The 21,138-nt window shown below is 41.9% G+C and overlaps 1 long non-coding RNA gene across 1 annotated transcript; it reads right to left on the reverse strand.

Moving 5' to 3' along the window:
* Nucleotides 1-1,153: 1,153 nt before the first annotated feature.
* Nucleotides 1,154-8,326, reverse strand: LOC137316324 (uncharacterized). Its single transcript, XR_010961533.1, has 3 exons — nucleotides 8,255-8,326; nucleotides 6,310-6,480; nucleotides 1,154-1,243 (listed from the first exon to the last, which is right to left on the reverse strand). It is a non-coding gene; the product is annotated as an uncharacterized lncRNA (long non-coding RNA).
* Between the last annotated feature and the right edge of the window lie 12,812 nt (nucleotides 8,327-21,138).

Consider the following 21,138-nt stretch of genomic DNA (forward strand, 5'->3'; position numbering starts at 1 on the left):
TCCTTACGTTGTAAACCTATCCTTCTCTCTCCCTCTCTGTTCTCTTTTAAGACTTTCCTTGAAACCAACCTCTTTGCCCAAGCTTTTGGTCAACCATCCCATTATCTCCTTATTTGTCTCGGTGTCAAATTTTGTTTGATCACCGCTCCTGTGAAGCGCCCTGGGTCATTTCACTACATTAAAGGTTCTACAAAATGCAAGTTGTTATTGTTCCAGCTCTGTCATAGAACCTTTCTTGATACTGGCGTCCAGAACTATTTTTCTCTCCCCTCAAAATGTTATAACCAAGAACATTTCGCTCTGAGCCCTGTGTGAAGTCAGGCCCTGTCTTACATATAATGGATCACATCTCTTACGATTCTGACTTTCCAAATGTGTTTGGAATGATTTGTAGATTCACAGACATCAAACTCAACCATAACTCCGATCTTTTAGAATGTTGTTCCGTTTTCGCTTCTTCGTTTTTTTTAATATCAAGTGCCTTTACCTTTTAATATTTCAAAACCACCTTCCTTTTTACCTGATAATAAGTTTTCACTATTTCATAAAACTTCTGCTCCTGCTAGAACAGTTTTATTAATTCCACTCTTTTGTCTCAGGTCCGGATATTTCCCACCCTCCAGACATATCAGCTGAAACCCTCCCCACTGCTCCATTCACCCAGTCTGTAAAACCATTGTTGGTCGGTTCAGATCGTGACCGTCCCTTCCCTTCTCCCTGAACTCACTCTAGTCCCCAAGACCGTGAACCCTTCCCTCCTGCTCCAGCCCTGCAGCCACAAATATACCTGCCTCATATTTCACTCCTTAAATGGCCTAGCGTAAAATAATCCGTAGATCACTACCTTGTTTTTTTTAATCTACTACCTCAGTCTTAATATTCCCTCTATATATGTACTTCCAGCCGTTTTATTGGTCCCGATCATGGCTATTCTCTGCTCTCCTTTCCTTCCCAGAGATGGTCCCACATGTTCCAGGATGGTCATCCCTTTGACACCAGGGAGGTAACTTACCATTCGGGACCTGCTCAGGGCTGCAGAAGAGTCTCTCTATTCCCCTGACTATGGAATCTCCCACTACTATCGTTCTCCATTCCTTCGTTCCACCTCAGGACACAAGTGATATTGTAAACAATTTTGTGAACCTACCTGTGTCCAATCTCATTCTTGTTGAAGATGTTGGATCTTCTCCCCTGTTTGAACCTTCAGCCATGGTGGTGACAGACGTTCCCAGATTCTGATGCTCTGCAATAAATATAATATTAATAAGAGGGTTAGGCAGAAATATTAAAATGAGCAGGAGAGCGTCCCCTTGTTAAACATGATACCAAGTCCCTCCTCTCCCATCAGTACAACAGTTGTTAGCTCTGGGATCGAGCATTTCCCGAGTGTTATGATCAACTCTCCACATCATGTGTGACACGGACAGCTGCCCAGTGAAACCCAATGACTCCCGCTGATCTCCACAACCCATTTCCCGTCGGCCGAGACTCTGCAATGGAAGGGCCCATTGGTAAGATCAACTCACACAGGGCAGGCCCGAAACAGCCATTTTCCAGAGGTAGTGAATATTCTGGAAGTAAATATGGAGCAGGGTGATCATTGATGAATTAAATGAACCTTTGCACGATATTATACAGTCTGGGGCTATTGGATTATTTTTATTCACAGATTTGTGTTCAATATTTTCGATTTGTTGAGATTCGTGATTAAATTCAGATACTTTAGCTGTACGATAAATATCCACACACACGATATACAGCTGAGTGTGATTCCTCTTGTAACGATGGGCAGTGGCAGTGTCCTAGTATTCATGGTGATGTGTCCTGGTTGGTGCTTCAATTAGAATATATTTACCAAATATCTCATGGTGTCAGCACCTGACTAATGAACACTTTAGGAGGTGACGAGGTTTACAACTGTTGTGATGTTAACATTAATGAGCACATTAGGTGAGGAGATTTACTACTGTTCCAATATTGACAGTAATGAGCACTGCAGGAGGTGAGGAGATTTACCACTGTTCCAATATTAACACTAATGAGCATTGTAGGAGGTGAGCGGATTTACCAATTGTTCTAATATTAACGCTAATGAACACTGTAGGAGGTGAGGAGATTTACCACTGTTCTAATATTAACATTAATGAGCACTGTAGGAGGTGAGAAGATGTACCACTGTTCTAATATTAACACTAATGAGCACTGTAGGAGGTGAGGAGATTTACCACTGCACTAATATTTACACTAATGAAAATTGAAGGAGGTAAGGAGATTTAATACTGTTCCAATTTTAACACTAATGACCACTGTGGGAGGTGAGGGGATTTACCAATTGTTCTAATATTAACGCTAATGAGCACCGTAGGGGGTGAGGAGATTTACCACTGTTCTAATATTAACACTAATGACCACTGTAGGCGGTGAGGGGATTTACCACTATTCTAATATTAACATTAATGACCACTGTAGGAGGTGAGGAGATTTACCACTGTTTTTATATTGACACTAATGAGCACTGTCGGTGGTGAGGAGATATCCCACTGCTATAATATTAACACTTATGAGCAATGTCGGAGGTGAGGAGATTTTCCACGGTTCTAATATGAACATTAATGAGCACTGTGGGTGGTGAGGGGATTTACCACTGTTCTAATATTAACACGAATGAACACTGTAGGAGGTGAGGTGATTTACCACTTTTCTAATATTAACATTAATGAACACTGTAGGAGGTGAGGAGATTTCCCACTGTTCTAATATTCACACTTAGGAGCACTGTAGGAGCTGAGGAGATTTCCCGCTGTTCTAATATTAACACGAATGAGCTCCGTAGGAGGTGAGAGGATTTAACACTGTTCTAATATAAACAGTAATGAGCACATCATGACTAATATTAACACTAATGAGCACTGTAGGAGGTGAGGAGATTTACCACTGTTCTAATATTAACACTAATGAACACTGTAGGAGGTGAGGTGATTTACCACTGTTCTAATATTAACACGAATGAACACTGTAGGAGGTGAGGAGATTTCCCACTGTTCTAATATTCACACTTAGGAGCACTGTAGGAGCTGATGAGATTTCCCGCTGTTCTAATATTAACACGAATGAGCTCCGTAGGAGGTGAGAGGATTTAACACTGTTCTAATATTAACAGTAATGAGCACTGTCAGAGGTGAGGTGACTTACTTCTGTTCTAATATTAACACTAATGAGCTCTGTAGAAGGTGAGGACATTTCCCACTGTTCTAATATTAACACTAATGAGCACTGTAGGAGGTGAGGAGATTTCCCACTGTTCTAATATTAACACTAATGAGCACTGTAGGAGGTGAGGAGATTTACCACTGTTCTAATATTAACACTAATGAGCACTGTAGGAGGTGAGGAGATTTACCACTGTTCCAATACTATCAAAAAGGAGCACTGCAGGATTTGAGGAGGTTTACCACTGTTCTAATATTGACACTAATGAGCTCTGTAGAAGGTGAGTAGATTTACCACTGCACGAATGTTAACACGAATGAGCACTGTTGGAGGTGAGGAGATTTAACACTGTTCGAATATTAACAGTAATGAGCACTGTAGGAGGTGAGGAGATTTACCACTGTTCTAATATTAACACTAATGAGCACTGTAGGAGGTGAGGAGATTTACCACTGTTCTAATATTAACACTAATGCGCACTGTAGGAGGTGAGGAGATTTACCACTGTTCTAATATTAACATTAATGAGCACTGTAGGAGGTGAGGAGATTTACCACTGCTCTAATACTATCACTAATGAGCTCTGTGGAAGGTGAGGACATTTACCACTGGTCTGATATTTACATTAATGAGCATTGTAGGAGGTAAGTAGATTTACCACTGCACGAATGTTAACACCAATGAGCACTGTTGGAGGTGAGGAGATTTACCACTGTTCCAATATTAACACTAATGAACACTGTAGGAGGTGAGGAGATTTACCTCTGTTCTAATATTAACACTAATGAGCACTGTAGGAGGTGAGGAGATTTACCACTGTTCTAATATTAACACCAAAGAGCACTGTTGGAGGGGAGCAGATTTCCCACTGTTCTAATATTAACAGTTAGGAGCACTGCAGGAGGTGAGGAGATGTCCCGCTGTTCTAATATTTACAGTAATGAGCACTGTCGGAGGTGAGGTGACTTACCACTGTTCCAATATTAACACTGATGAGCTCTGTTGAAGTTGAGGACATTTACCAATGTTCTAATATTAACACTAATGAGCACTGTAGGAGTTGAGGAGATTTACCGCTGTTGTAATATTAACACTAATGAGCACTGTAGGAGGTGAGGAGATTTACCACTGCTCTAATATTAACACTAATGAGCACTGTAGGAGGTGAGGAGATTTACCACTGTTCTAATATTAACATTAATGAGCACTGTAGGAGGTGAGGAGATTTACCACTGTTCTAATATTAACACTAATGAGCAGTGTAGGAGGTGAGGAGATTTACCACTGCACGAATGTTAACACTGATGAGCACTGTTGGAGGTGAGGAGATTTACCACTGTTCCAATATTAACACTCATGTGCACTTTAGCAAGTCGGGAGATTTACCACTGTTCTAATAATAACACTAATGAGCACTGTTGGTGGTGAGGAGACTTCCCACGGTAAAGTCTTAACACTGATGAGCACTGTAGGTGGTGAGGAGATTTACGACTGTTTTAATATTAACTCTAATGGGCACTGTAGGTGGTGAGGAGATTTACCACTGTTCTAATATTAATACTAATGAACACTGTAGGAGGTGAGGAGATTTACCACTGTTCTAATATTAACACTCCTGACTACTGTAGGTGGTGAGGAGATTTATCACTGTTCTAATATTAACACTCCTGACTACTGTAGGTGGTGAGGAGATTTATCACTGTTCTAATGTTAACACTAATGAGCACTGTCGGAGGTGAGGAGATTTACCACTGTACAAATATTAACACTTATGAGCATGTAGGAGGTGAGGACATTTACCACTGTTTTAATATTAACAGTTTCGAGCACTGTAGGAGGTGAGGAGATTTACCACGGTTCTGATATTAACAAGTTCAAGCACTGTAGGAGGTGAGGAGATTTACCACTGTTCTAATGTTCACAGTAATGTGCACCGTCAGAGATGAGGAGATTTACCACTGTTCTAATATTAACACTGATGAGCACTGTAGAAGCTTTGGAGATTTACCAATGTTCTGTTATTAACACTGATGAGCACTGCAGGAGCTTTGGAGATTTACCACTGTTCTATTATTTACAGCAATGAGCACTGTAGGATGTGAGGAGATTTTCCACTGTTCTAATATTAACAATTATGCGCACCGTCGGAGGTGAGGAGATTTACCACTGTGCTAATATTAACAGTAATGAGCACTGCATGGGGTGAGGTGATTTACCACTGTTCTAATATTAACACTAATGAACACTGTCGGATGTGAGGAGATTTACCACTGTAATAATGTTAACACTAATGAACACAGTAGGAGGTGAGGAGATTCATCACTGTTCTAACATTAACACTGATGAGAATTGTACCTCTTCTCATTAAGATTTCTAAATTTCTCCTCACCTGACCCCTCCCCCCTTTTTAGTTTAAAGCCTTCTTAAGGAGAACAGATGATGAAAATACTGACTGTGTAAAGTACAAATTAATTTTCTATTTCTAATGATGAACAAAATATAAATCGTTGAAATGTAGCTGATTCTTTAGCCTGCCATCTCCCGAAGGAAACAAACCACAGATGCAGTCCCACACCGACACCCCAGTGACCCAATCCTACACCCCTCTGATCTGGTCCGACAACAACACCCCACTGACCCAGACTCACAGCGACACCCCGATGACCCGGTCCGACACTGAAATGTTGCGTTGCTAAATGTAGTAAACACTTCCTTACCATTTAAAATTGTGATACTCCTCGCCCGTGACACATGATCCGCACCCACGAGGGTATAAACATCAGTAATTCTCCAGGGTGCTCATTGTTGTATTTTTTACAACATGGCGCTGTGTGAACGTCAAGAGTTTAATCTACGCAAACTGCACTGAAAGCAACAGGAACTTTAGTTCATCGTCACTTTCCCATCTTTTTTGAGTGAGGTCATTGGGGAATAAATAATTGATTTCTAAATTTTGCACTGAATAAAAATATATTTCATGATCGTCCTGTTGATTTCATTTTACCACATGATCTCGTTCACAAAAAGAAATTACGATATCGAACATCGTTCAGCAATAATGTTAAAATAAATCAAAATCATTGTGTTGTTTCAATTTACCCGATATCCTTGATCACTGAAAGGTTTCTTGTTTGTTAACACAAAGCTGCCTCCCTCCACATATTCATCAATTGCCTGTTCTCTTCTATTCTATCCTGGGTGGACATCTTGATATTTAACAGTCGGCAATCGGCGGAAATTGAAGGGTCTCGGAAATTGTGGGGTTTCGATCTGTGAAGAGAAAGTCAAGGAGAAACAGGCAGTGTACATTACCCATTTGGTGTTAGTTTATTAACGCTGGAGGGGTAGAATATCAGCAGATTAGTGATGGACCTTCCTACATGTTGGTAATTTGTGTCGTTACTTTTTATATAAATATTAGTGATGGACCCTCCCCTACCTGTTGGTAATTTGTGTAGTTACTTTTTATATAAAGATTAGTGATGGACCCTCCTACCTGTTGGTAATTTGTGTCGTTACTTTTTGTATAAAGATTACAGATGGACCCTCCGACCTGTTGGGAGTTTGTGTCGTAACTCTATAGATGAAGATAACTGATGGACCCTCCTACCTGGTGTTAATTTGTATAGTTACTTTTATTATAAAGGTTAGTGATGGACCCTCCTACCTGTTGGTAATTTGTGTAGTTATTTTTTATATAATGATTTGTGATGGACCCTCCTTCCTGTTGGTAATTTGTGCAGTTATTTTTTATATAATGATTAGTGATGGACCCTCCTACCTGTTGGTAATTTGTGTTGTTATTTTTTTATATAATGATTAGTGATGGACCCTCCTTCCTGTTGGTAATTTGCGTAGTTACCTTTTACGTAAATATTCGTGATGGACCCTCTTACCTGTTGGTACTTTGTGTCGTTACTTTTTATGTGAAGATTGGTGAGGAACCCTCCTATCTGTTGGTAATTTGTATAGTTGACGTTTATGTAAAGATTAGTGATGCACCCTTCTGCCTGTTGGTAATTCATGTAGTTACTTTTTATATAAAGTTTCGTGATGGACCCTATTACCTGTTGATAATTTGTGTAGTTACTTTTTTAGAAAGATTAGTGATTAACCCTTCTACCTGTTGATATAAAAAGTAACTACACCAATTACCAAGATTAACGATCAGGAGTCTCCTATCTGTGTGAAAGATCGTTTCAGCCCTGAACCGGTTTCCATCTGAAACATTCCTGAAGTTTGTTTCTCGTTGAAGGGAGCGGCCTCTCTCTGTTTCAGTTTCGGCAGTTTGGCAAATAACTTCCTCATTAACATGAACTTATTTCGGTAAAAGCAGAAGTCCCTGCTCTATTTTCCCACATAATGCGCATTCGTTTTTTACTGACATTATCGCATTAAACACTAATTCATTATTGCAATTAATCGTGGGCAAGTTTTATCTCCGAAATTGCTCCTATCCTGTGAGTGGATCGCGTTCAGTCCGGCCTCAGGTTATCAGAGGCTGATTTTCCAACTGCCAGGCAGAGATCGATAATCGGCCAGTGCGAATGTGTGAACCCTTCACTGAGCTGAATTGTGTGTTCGGTCTGAACAGCTGGTCCCGCCTTTGATCAGTTAAATAAAAGTGCACCGGGCACCAAACGGTTCAGTGAGTAAAAAGAGCCAGTGTTACATTAAAAATCCGTACGGAGTTAGACGGACCCAGGTTCAACATCTATTTACTGAACTGCAAATTCTAAAATGGGGCGGATGGTAAATTCCCAGTGTCCATGTTCCTGCTTTCTGTCCCGTAACCGCTCTTATAATATTGTGTCTGTGGGGAGACCGGTGGAGACCAGGAGAGGGTTCAGCCCTGAAATCCCCGGTGTAAAAAATCCCGCCTTCCGAGCGAACACTTAGTGAACTGATACACCCGCGAGGAATACAGAGCTCCGAACGCCGGGAAACATATCTGACCGCGGGAAATCGGGTTTAGAATGAAAGAGGAAGGGGAGAAAACGATAATAAAATAACAAAATGAAGCTGAGAAGCGACAATAACTTACCTAAATCCCGCAAGGATTTTCTCTCTCTCAATGTCCGTGTCGATTTTACAAATTATATCCTTTTAATTCCATGACAACCAATCAGGTGGAAGCTCCTTGTTTTATTTTAGCAAGGCACGAATTGTGATTTGATCTGAACCTTGTGATGTGAGTTTCTCAACTCCACCCGATGTGTGCAAGCTGCTGTCAAACCTCAGGATGGATTTCAACTCAAACATTCCTCGTTTGTTTCAGAACAGGGAGCGGCCTTTCTGGTGAAATCTAATCGAACCAGTTTGGCAATTTGCTGCCACTTCAACTGTGAACAGAGTTATTTGTTTTAAACTGCACTCGGATCCCCAAGACCGTGAGTTCAAATCCCAGAATGGCCGCTGTGAATCAGAAAAAGCTGATATTAATGAAAATATCTGTACTGATATAACTGACAGTATCTGTATTGATTATCGAAATTATATTACTGACAGCATCTGTACTGATTACAGAGCTGATATTACGGAGAGTATCTGTATTGAATATAGAAATTATATTAATGACAGTATCTGTAGTGATTATAGAGCTGAGATTCATTGTCAGTGACAGGGAAATCTGGTTATTAATTTCCTGAAGATTTTTCACTGTTTGCTATAATGTCAGAGGGAAAAATGTGTCAGATCGGGGATTGGATTCAGTTTGTCTCTCACTGTCTGTCTGCTTGTGTTTTGACTGGGGAGAAATAAACTGGGAGATTCAGGAGTGAAACGACTGTCTGCGGCTCTGAGGAACCCGAACTGTAAAATACAGGAACTGGGGTAAGTATCAGACTGTGTGAGATTGTGTTTATAATAACTGGATGCCGAACACTGTATATTAATGTCAGTATAAGTAACAATAATACAAATAAATACTGGGAATTTACATTGATTCCTGTTATCTCTGCTCGACTCTGTCCCTCTCCTCACTCTCTGATCTCCAGGTTATGTGATAACGATCTCATAGATTCTTGTACCAAGGATCTCGTCTCCGCTCTCAGTACAAACCGGTCACTGACGGTTCTGAACCTGGGTAATAATAAACTGGAAGATTCATGAGTAGAACTGCAGTCTGCGGCTCTGAGGAAACCGGACTGTAAAATACAGAAACTGGGGTAAGTATCAGACAGTGTGAGATTGTGTTTATAATAACTGGATATCTAACATTGTACATTATTATTAGTATCAGGAATAGTGTTATTAATAAACACTGAACATTATTATTAGTATCAGTAAAAGTGTTATTAATAAACACTGTACATTATTATTAGTATCAGTAATAGTGTTATTAATAAACACTGTACATTATTATTAGTATCAGTAATAGTGTTATTAATAAACATTGTCTATTATTATTAGTATCAGTAATAGTGTTATTAATAAACACTGTACATTATTAGTATCAGTAATAGTGCTATTAATAAACACTGTACATTATTATTAGTATCAGTAATAGTGTTATTAATAAACACTGTACATTATTAGTATCATTAATAGTGTTATTAATAAACATTGTCTATTATTATTAGTATCAGTAATAGTGTTATTAATAAACACTGAACATTATTATTAGTATCAGTGATAGTGTTACTAATAAACACTGTACATTATTATTAGTATCAGTAATAGTGTTATTAATAAACTCTGTACATTATTATTAGTATCAGTAATAGTGTTATTAATAAACATTGTCTATTATTGTTAGTATCAGTAATAGTGTTATTAATAAACACTGTACATTATTATTATCAGTAATAGTGTTATTAATAAACATTGTCTATTATTATTAGTATCAGTAATAGTGTTATTAATAAACACTGTACATTATTAGTATCAGTAATAGTGCTATTAATAAACACTGTACATTATTATTAGTATCAGTAACAGTGTTATTAATAAACACTGTACATTATTATTAGTATCAGTAATAGTGTTATTAATAAACACTGTACATTATTAGTATCATTAATAGTGTTATTAATAAACATTGTATATTATTATTAGTATCAGTAATAGTGTTATTAATAAACACTGAACATTATTATTAGTATCAGTGATAGTGTTATTAATAAACACTATACATTATTATTAGTATCAGTAATAGTGTTATTAATAAACATTGTCGATTATTGTTAGTATCAGTAATAGTGTTATTAATAAACACTGTACATTATTATTATCAGTAATAGTGTTATTAATAAACATTGTCTATTATTATTAGTATCAGTAACAGTGTTATTAATAAACACTGTACATTATTATTAGTATCAGTAACAGTGTTATTAATAAACACTGGACATTAACCCTGATTCCTGTTATTTCTCTCTCTCTGATCCCCAGCCTGGATGGTGTCGGTCTCACAGATTCTTGTACCGAAGATCTCGCCTCCGCTCTCAGTACAAACCGATTACTGACGGGTCTGTCCCTGGGATAAAATTCCTTCACAGACCGAAGTTTCCCGCTCTCTGCTGCCTCTACTGACCTGCAGCAATATGGTGAGAATTTTTGATAATGTTTAATCTAACAAATAACATATCAATGGGAGTCAGTCCCTTTTATTGGTCATATTTGACTGCAATTATTATTGAAATATAAACCCCAGTCTTTCTGTTATTCAACTGTTGTTCAATCTGTTTATTTCCCGTTGAATCTTTAATCTGTTCCAGGCTGTGGGGGAATCTGTTCAGTTCAAACGGAAAGAGACACCTGTAGTCACTGAGGGAATCCAGACCCAAACTGAGTGTGGAAGTGTGAACATTTCAATATCACAATTACTGGGCTGGATCGTCACCAATGGGACACTGGGTCAATGCACAGGCAGGAAGGGCCTCGGGTGGGGCTCAGTCTGGGCTGCAGTGTGACAGCGGGTCAATGTGCAGACAAGAAGGGCCCAGGGTGGGGCTCAGTCTGGGCTGCAGTGGGACACTGGGTTAATGTACAGACAGTAAGGGCCCAGGGTGGGGCTCAGTCTGGGCTGCAGTGGGACACTGGGTCAATGTACAGACAGGAAGTGCCCAGGACAGGAAGTGTCCCTCTGTACAGTGTGTGTCCGTCCAAGTGAGGAGCCAGACTCTGTAACAAAGCACCTTGTAACAATACAAAATCTCCGCGCTCCTCCAATTCTGGCCTCTTGCACATCCTCACTGCCATTGCTCCACCACTGGCGGCCGCACCTTCAGCTGCCTGAGCCCAAGGTTCGGGAATTCCTCCCTAAACCTCTCCGCCTCTCTCCCCTTTTTTAAGATGCTCCTTAAAACCTACCTCTTTGCCCAAGCTTTTGTTCACTTGTCCTAATACCTCCTTGTGAGGCTCGGTGTCACATGAATCGCTCCTGTGAAGCGCCCTGTGACGTTTTACTGCTTTTAAGGTGCAATATAAATGTAAGTTGTCTGTGTGCTGTGTTAATAAAACTCCACCTCTTCCTTCGGCTCAGGCCTGGTCTCGTTATTTTTTCAAAAATGGTGTTAGTGTTTTAAAATATTGAAGAAAGGATCCTGGAAATTCCATCCTTTCTCCTGCAAGCGGCATCGCAGACGTAACTGTTTGGTTTAGTGAACTGTGTGTGTGTGTGTGAATTGCAGATCATAACAAATCGCTGCATAAAATTAATCCTTCCTCATGTCACCTCTGGCTCTTTTGACAATTATTTTGAATCTGTGTCCTCTGGTTACCGACCCCCTGTCACTGGAAACAGTTTCTCCTTATTTACTCCATCAAAACCACCTCAAATGGCCGCTCTGTCCCTTCAAAGTTGTCCAATCTCCCCGAAACACAAGCATCATTTTGAAATTATAACAAACCCTCGAAGCCCGTACAGGGGTTCATGTTTCCGAAGTTAATCTCCTCTCGGCCCCTATTTGCCTCACACTGGGTTAATGTGTTTGCATAACATTGCAGGCCGGGCTACTTTAACCCCAGGCTTTAACCAGGTTAAATCACAACGGTCACAATCGAACAGGAACATTTTAAACCGAGGCCCCAAAATCAGGGCCCAGAGAGGAAATTAAACCCGAGGGCAATAAACAGACCGAACTCTCGTGGGCCCTGTTTGGGTGCAACCTGTTGAGAAGACCTCTCTCCGTCCCCTCTGGGAGAGGAGGCCTCGGTCGGTCTCCTCTGGGAGAGGAGGCCTCGGTCGGTCCCCTCTGGGGGAGGCATCGGTCTCCCCAGATGGATCCCAAAGTGGCAGTCTGTATATTTAGACCACCACCACAACAACTACTTCTGCAACAACAACTTGCATTAGTTGAGTATCCATCTTGGATAAAATGACGGCAAGTACGGCGGCCATCTTGGACAAATGGCGGCAAGGAGGGCGGCCATCTTGGATGAAATGTCAGCTATCTTGGTCAAAATAGTGGCAAATTCTGCGCAGAGTGTCCCCAGTGATACCACAGTGACCTCAGATTGACCCAGTGATCCCACCAGTAAACCAGAGTGCACCCAGTGATCCCAGAGTGCACCCAGTCACCCCAGAGTGATCCCAGAGTGCTGCCAGGGATCCCTGAGTGCACCCAGGCACCCCAGATTGCACCCAGTGATCCCAGACTGGACCCAATCACCCAAGAGTGATCGTAGAGTGGTAGTCTTCATATTTAGACCGCCACCACAACAATTACTCAAACAACAACAACAACAACAACAACTTGTGATTTATTTTATATATATATATCATATATCGGTATATTTGATACATGTATGTGTATTTACACACGGCCAGCATGGCGGCAAGTACGGTCGCCTTCTTGGACAAAGTGGCCGCAAGTGTGGCGGCCATCTTGGACAAAATAGCGGCAGTCGCTCAAGGCTGTTTGACAGGAACAGGAGCAAGCCATTCAGCCCTTCGAGCCTGTTATAAAGGAACTGGAGGCCATTCATCACCTTGAGCATGTTATATGGGAACTGAAGGCTATTCAGCACCTCGAGCCTATTAAACTGGAATAGGACGAGTCCATTAAGCCCTTCTACCCTGTTACACTGGAAAAGGAGGAGGTCATTCAGCCCTTCGAGCATGTTATAGAGGAACTGGAGGCCATGCAGCCCCTCGAGCCACTTAAGTACGAACAGGAGGAGGTTGTTCAGCACCTCGAACCTGTTGTACAGCAACTGGAGGAGGCCATTCGGACCCTCGAGCATGTTACATGGGAACAAGAGGTGGCAATTAAGCTCCTCGCGCCTGTTCCGCCATTCAATTAGATCATGGCTGATCTGTATCTTAACTCCATCTATCTACCTTGGTTCCTTAATCCTTAATACCCTTGCCTAACAAAAGTCGATCAATCTCCGTTTTGAAATTTCAGATTGACCACCCGCCTCAATAGACTTCTGTGGGAGAGAGTTCCAGATTTCCACTACCCTTTGTGTAAGAAGTGCTTCCTGACATCACCCCTGAACGGCCAAACTCTAATTTTAATGTGATGCCACCTTGTTCCGGATTCTCCAACCAGAGGAAGTAGTTTCTCTCTATCTACCCTATCAACTCCTGTAAACATCATAAACACCTCAATTAGATCACCCCTTAATCTCCTATATTCACGGGAATACAAGCCTTGTCTATGCAACCTGTCCTCATAATTTAACCCTTCGAGCCCGGATATAATCCTGGTGAATCTGCACTGCAGCTCTTCCAAGGGCAATACATCCTTCCTGAGGGGCAGTGCACAGAACTGAATGCAGTCCTCCAGATGGGCTCTAACCGGAGCTCTGTACAGCTGTAACATAACTTCCACCTCTTTCCAGCCCTCTTGAAATAAAGGCCGACATTCTGTTAGCCTTTTAAATTATTTTTGTAACTGTCCACTAGCGTTAACTGATTTCTGTACTTGGACCCCTAAATCTCTCTGCTCCTCCACAGTTCTGAGCTCCTCACCATTTAGAAAACTCTCTGATCTATCTTTCTTAGATCCGAAGTGGATGACCTCACATTTCCCCACATTGAACTCCATTTGCAACAGTTTTATCCATTCACATAATCTGTCAATGTCCTGGGAATGCTTCGTGCTTTTGTTTGGTTGGAGAATGCTTTATGACAGAATGTTATTTTAAAAAGATTAGAATTGATTTATATTTTGTATTTTTTGAACACGATCATTATTTTCCGATCAGTAAAATGTCCGTGTTTTTCAGATAGTGGCGACAATCCAGGGGTATTGCATTTTTGCCGACTTTAATGAAGTGAAAGTTTGCTGATTTAAAACCAGCTGTATTTCCAAGCTTGAAAAAGCAGCTCCTCTGTTAGGTGAGGCTTTACTCTCAATGTCGCAGTGTTTCCGCTTGTCCTGATATCAATGTAACACGTGAAGGGCTCCAGGTAATGAATAGTGAAACCCCTTCAGATTATCTCAGCCCAGTCGTTCAATCCAGTGCCGAATAATGCCTGCTCTTCAGAGGGTGACAGATTCACACTACACTAGACATTATTTTACACATTAACTGCCATAGATATTGATGAAACAGTATGAGAACAAACAGAATAGTGGCAGTAAGACAACAGTTTTACTCTAAAGCTCAACCAAATCCTGATTGGAAAAGAAAATAATAAATAATTCACAAATACTATACGAAACTGTGACCGAACTTTCGAACATCCTGGTTCTTTGTTGTCTTTTTCTCACAAACTATGGAAACTGTCGACTTGATTAACATTCTCAGAGATTCCAAACAGACTCATCAGTTTGAAAAAGACAGGCTGATGAATGCCTTCAAAACAGTAAGTGGGAGCCTGTCATTTTAAGCAATGGCCTGTTTTGTTCAAAAGAAGCTACCAATCAAAACTGTACGAGAAGAAATGACCCCAGAGGTCTGTATCTGAATCAAATGTTTGACTTTGTGAGGTGCAGCCTGCCTTTAAGATGTGCAGGCTTCCTTTAAGAGGTGCAGCCTGCCTTTCAGAGGTGCTTACCACTCACGCAATATCGTGGCCCCCTGCTGGTGAGAAGCCGCTCAACAGCGCAGCCTGGTGATTCACCTGACTGCTCGCAGGAATCAGGTGAATCACCAGGCAGCACCAATCTCACGGGCTGTCCGCATCTCAACGACCGGGTGCAGGTTAATCACGTGGGGGTTAATCGACCCCCGTGTCCGGATTCGGGGGTTATCGAATTTAACCCAGTCCACTTAACTATATATATATATATATTACATGGAATACAGCACGACACAGAAACATGCAATTCAGCCCATCTGGGTGAAGAAGTTCCCCTGAATTTCTTATTTGAAAACAACAACTTCTGCAGTAGAAAATATAATGCAATATATAATCTAATGATATATTAATATATATTTAACATCGAATGTATAGTACAGCACAGTACCGAGGCCAATCTGCCCAACTGCTATTTCTATTTTACAACAACTACTTCTTGTATGTATAACACAATATAATATATCTTTATATAATTATTGCATAGAATACGGCACGGCACAGACAGAGGCCATTCTGCCCATCTGGGTAAAGGAGTCTCTCTGGGATTCCCTGTTTGACAACAATAACAATATTATATATATTTGTATACTCTATAGAATAACTTCGATTGTACAGAAGAGAAACAGGGGCCTTTCGGCCCAACTGGGTAAATAAATATCTCACAGTGTTCCCACAGTGTCCCATTGATCCACAGTGCACCGAGTGATAGTGCCACATTGATGCACAGTGCACCCAGTGATCCACAGTGCACCCAGTGATCCCACATTGACCGCAGAGAGACCCAGTGATCCCAAAGTGCACCCAGTGAGAGTGTAGCATTCATTCACAGTGTCCCAGTGATCCACGGTGCACACTCTGATCCCACAGTGATCGCAGAGTGACCCAGTGGTCCTACAGTGCACCCAGTGTTTCCACAGTGCACCCAGTGATTTCAGTCTCCCAGTGATCCAACAGTGCACCTAGTGATAGTGCACCAATGATCCGCAGTGTCCCAGTGATCCTCAGTGCACCCAGTGGTCCCACAGTGATTGCAGAGTTACCCAGTGATCCTACAGTGTCACATTGATCCACAGTGCATCCAGTGATCCCACAGTGTTCGCAGAGTGACCCAGTGATCTAACAGTGCACCCAGTGATAGTGCCCCAGTGATGCACAGTGCACCCAGTGATGCACGGTACACCCAGTGATGCACAGTGCACCCAGTGGTCCCAGAGTGTCCCTGTGAATCACAGTGTCCCAGTTATCCACAGTGCATCCAGTGATCCCACAGTGATCGCAGAGTGACCCAGTGATCCAACAATACATCCAGTGGTAGTACAACAATGGTCCACAGTGTCCCAATGATCCACAGTGCACCCCGTGATTCCACAGTGCACCCAGTGATTCCACAGTGCACCCAGTAATCTCAGTGTCCAAACTGCACCCATGTAAAAGATTGTGAGACAGTCTTTATATACAACAACAACTTATGTATATAAAATAACGTGTATATATTATATATTTATACACTACATAGAATGGGTGAAGAAGTTTCTCCTCTAACGCCATGAACCTGAAACAAAATTGCGGCCATCTTAAACAAAACGGCCACATTGCCCCACTAATCCCGCAGTGTCCCAGTGATGCAACAGTGTCGTTACATTTCATCTGCCACGTGACCGCCCATGCCACCGGCCTGTCTATATCCTCCTCACTTTTTACTACCCTTCCAAGTTTTGTTTCATCTTTAAATTTCGAAATTGTGCTCTGTACAACCAAGTCCAATTCACAAATATATATCAAGAAAAGCGGTGGTCCCAGCACTGACCTCTGGGGAACACGACTGTGCACCTCCCTCCAGTCCAAAAAGCAACCATTCACCACGACTCTCTGTTTCCTGTCCCTTAGCCAATTCTGTATCCATGTTGCTATTGCCCCCTTTATTCCATGGGCCGTAATCTTGATGATAAGCCGACCATGCGGCACGTTATCAGCCGCCCTTTGAAATTCCATATACACAACATCAACTGCATTGCCCTCATCTACCCTCTCTGTTTCCTCATCAGAAAACTCTATCAGGTTAGTTAAACACAATTAGCCTTTAACAAACCCGTGCTGGTTTTCCCGAATCAATCCACACTCGTCCAAGTGACTATTAATTCTGTCCCGGACGATCGATTCTAAAAATTTCCCCAACCTCTGAGGTGAAACTGACTGGTCTATGTTGTGGGTTTATCCTTGCACCCTTTATTGAACAAGGATGTATCATTTGCAATTCTCCAGCCCTTAGGCACCACCCCCGTATCTATGGATGTTTGGAAGATTATGGCCAGTACCTAAGCAATTTCCACCCTTACTTCCCTCAGCAACGTCGGATGCATCCCATGCGGACCGGGTGACTTATCTACTTTAAGTACAGCTGGCCTTTCAAGTATTTCATCTTTATTAATTCTTAGCCCATCCGGTATCTCAACTATTTCTTCCTTTACTGAGACTGTGGCAGCATCTTCTTCCTTGGTAAAGACAGGTGCAAAGTATTTATTTAGTATCTCGGCCATCCCTTCTGCCTCCATGAGTAGATCTCCTTTATGGTCCCGAACCGGTCCCACCCCTCCTCTTACTACCCGTTTAATCTTTACATGCCTGTAGAAGACTTTTGGATTCCCTTTTATGTTGGCTGCCAGTCGATTATCCAACTCCATCTTTGCCTCTCTTATTTCCTTTTTCACATCCCCTCTGAACTTTCTATATTCTGCCTGGTTCTCACTTGTGTTACTAACCTGACATCTGACATACGCCCTGTCACCGTTTCATCTTACTCTCTATATCTTTTGTCATCCAGGGAGCTCTGGCTTCAGTTGCCCTACCTTTCTGCCTCGTGGGAATGTATCTAGACAATACCCGAACCAACACCTCCATAATGCCTGCCCACTGTTCAATCACAGCTTTGCCTGCCAATCTTTGATTCCAATTTATCTGGGCCAGATCTGTTCTCATCCCATTGAAATTGGCCCTTCTCCAATTGAGTACTTTTACTTAGGAGTGGCCCGTGTCCTTTTCCATTGCTATTCTAAGCCTTATGATACTATGATCGCTTCTCCCTCAATGATCCTCCACTGACACATGCTCCACTTGGCCCGCCTCATTCCCAAGAACCAAGTCCAGCAATGCCTCTTTCTTCTTTGGGGGGTGGGGGTGAACGTACTGGTTACTAAAGGTATCCTGAACACATTACAAAAATTCGTCCCCCTCTGTGTCCCTTATATTATTATTATTATCCCAGTCTATATTGGGATAGTTGAAGTCACTACTCTAGGGCTTTTGCACCTCTCTGTAATTTGCCTTTCAGATTTGCTCCTCTATACCCTTCCCACTAGTTGGTGGCCTATAGAATACAGCAAGTAGTTTAATGGCACCTCTTTTATTTCTTAACTCTAACCAAATAGATTATGTCCTTGACTCTCCAGGAAGTCCTCTGTCTCCAGCATTGCAACATTCTCCTTAATCAATACTGCCGCCCCTCTCCTTTGTTTCGCTCTCTGTATTTCCTGAACACCTTGCATCCTGGATCACTTGCTCCTCCTCTCCCCCTTGTTCCTGTATGCACCTCTAGTGGGGGATGCTCTTGTGCTGGATGATGGCAAACAGTTGACAATTGGGATTTGTGAGGATTGCAGAGCAATGGTATTGGCTGGAAACTGCCCCAAACAAGGAAGGCAAATAGATTATTCGTCACCATCCATTAATGTGAAGGTAAACAGTTTGTTTCTTTTAGATGTGATGGCCCAGTAACTTACATCTGATCACGTTCTGGATCACGGTCTCCTACTCTCCCCCTTAGACCGGGATTACTTTCCCCTCCTCTCCTCCTTCGACCCGGATCACGTTCTTCTGCTCTCCTCCTACGACACGGATGACGCTTTCCTCACTTAGACACATGGAAAACCATAATATGATTAGGCAAAGTCAAATCGTTTTATGAAAACGAAACCGTGTTTGACAAATCCATCAGAAATTTTTGAGGGTAAAATGAAGGGGATCCAGTGGAAGTAGTGTATTTGGGTTTTCACAAGGCATTCGATAAGGTGCCGCACTAAAAGTTGTTACACAAGATAAGGGCTTATGTGATTGGTGATAGTACATTTGCATGGATAGAGGATGTGTTAACGGACAGAAAGCAGAAAGTAGGGATGAACGGTCATTTTCAGGCAGGCTGTAACTAGTGGGGTGCTGCAAGGATCGGTGCTTGGACCTCAGCTAATTACAATCTATATCAATGACTTAGATGAAGAGACCGAGTGTAATGTATCCTAATTTGCTGACGATACAAAGCTAGGGGGAAAAGTAAGCTGTGAGGAGGATGCAAAGAGACTGCAAAGAGATATAGACAGGTTAGATGAATGGGCAAGAATGTGGCAGATGGAGTATAATGTGGGGAAATGTGAGGTTATTCACTTTGGTAGGATGAATAGAAAAACAGAATATCTTTCGAATGGTGAGAAACTATTCAACGTTGTTGTTCAAAAGGATTTGGGTGTCCTTGTGCATGAAACACAGAAAGTTAACATGCAGGTACAGCAGGCAATTAGAAAGGCAAATTGCATGTTGGCCTATATTGCAAGGTTGTGAGAATACAAGAGTAAGGATCTCTTGCTGTAATTGTACAGGGCTTTGTGAGACCACACTTTGAGTAGTGTGTACAGTTTTGGTCCACTTATCTAAGGAATGATATATTTACCTTAGAGGGGGTGCAACAAAGGTTCACTGGATTGATTCCTGTGATGAGAGGGTTGTCCTATGAGGAGAGATTGAGTAGATTCGGCCTTTACTCGCTGGACTTTTGAAAGTGAAAGTTGACCTCATTGAAACATATAAGATTCTGAGGGTGCTTGTCAGGGTAGATGCTGAGAGGCTGTTTCCCCTGGCTGGAGAGTCTCGAACTAGTGGGCATAGTCTCCGGATAAGGGGCTGGCCATTTTGAACTGTGATGAGGAGGAATTTCTTCACTCAGAGAGTTGTGAATCCTTGGAATTCTCTACCCCAGAGGGCTGTGGATGCTGAGTCGTTGAGTATATTCAAGACTGAGATCGATAGATTTTTGGACTCTAGGGGATTCACGCGATAAGGGGATCGGGTGGGAAAGTGGAGTTGAGATTGAAGATCAGTCATAATTTTGTTGAATGGCGGAGCAGGCTCGAGGGGCCATATGGACTACTCCAGCTCCTATTCCTCACGTTCTTTTGTTCTTTAGTTTGATGGGAATGATTAGTGACAGTGTGGGGACTTCCGGTTTCCGTTCAACACGTGACGTCCACATACGCCGGGCCACTCGATGACATCACTCTCATCTCATGTTAAAAAGCTACGGCTCTGTTAGTGACGCAATTTCCAATGACATCACTCTCACCCTTTCTCGTTGAACGAAATGCGCTCTCACTAAACCAAACTTGCAGATCACATTATGTAAAATAGTCACTGCTGTAGATTTATCAGATTCAGCCTCACATAAATGGTTATAGCTCCCCGCATGATCTTGGAGTGCCCGTTCATGGGGCCACATATTTGAAGGAGCCCACAAATCAATTGCTGGGTTTGCCTGTCTTGGAGTGTTTTCAGAGTCAAAGCGAGGTGGGAGGCTGCTCAATGTGGAGGCCTCACTCCCCCAGCAGACGGGAGTTTGGTCGGAATTTTTACAGATCATGCTGACAACATTCGACAAGGTGCCACATAAGGGATTGTTAACAAAAATGAGAGCACATGGAATGACAGGCAACCAATTGGATTGAATTGGGGAATTGATTAGTCGGTAGGACACAGAGAATAGGAAAAATGGATATGTTCTCAAATTGGCACGATGTGACTAGTGGTGACCCCCAGTGATCTGCACTGGGGCCACGGCTTTTCACTATATTTATAAATGACTTGGATGAAGGAATAGCTGTATATCTAAGTTTGCGATGACACGAAGTTAG

The sequence above is a fragment of the Heptranchias perlo genome, unplaced genomic scaffold (assembly GCF_035084215.1).
Source record: "Heptranchias perlo isolate sHepPer1 unplaced genomic scaffold, sHepPer1.hap1 HAP1_SCAFFOLD_59, whole genome shotgun sequence".
In the NCBI taxonomy this organism is placed as follows: domain Eukaryota; kingdom Metazoa; phylum Chordata; class Chondrichthyes; order Hexanchiformes; family Hexanchidae; genus Heptranchias; species Heptranchias perlo.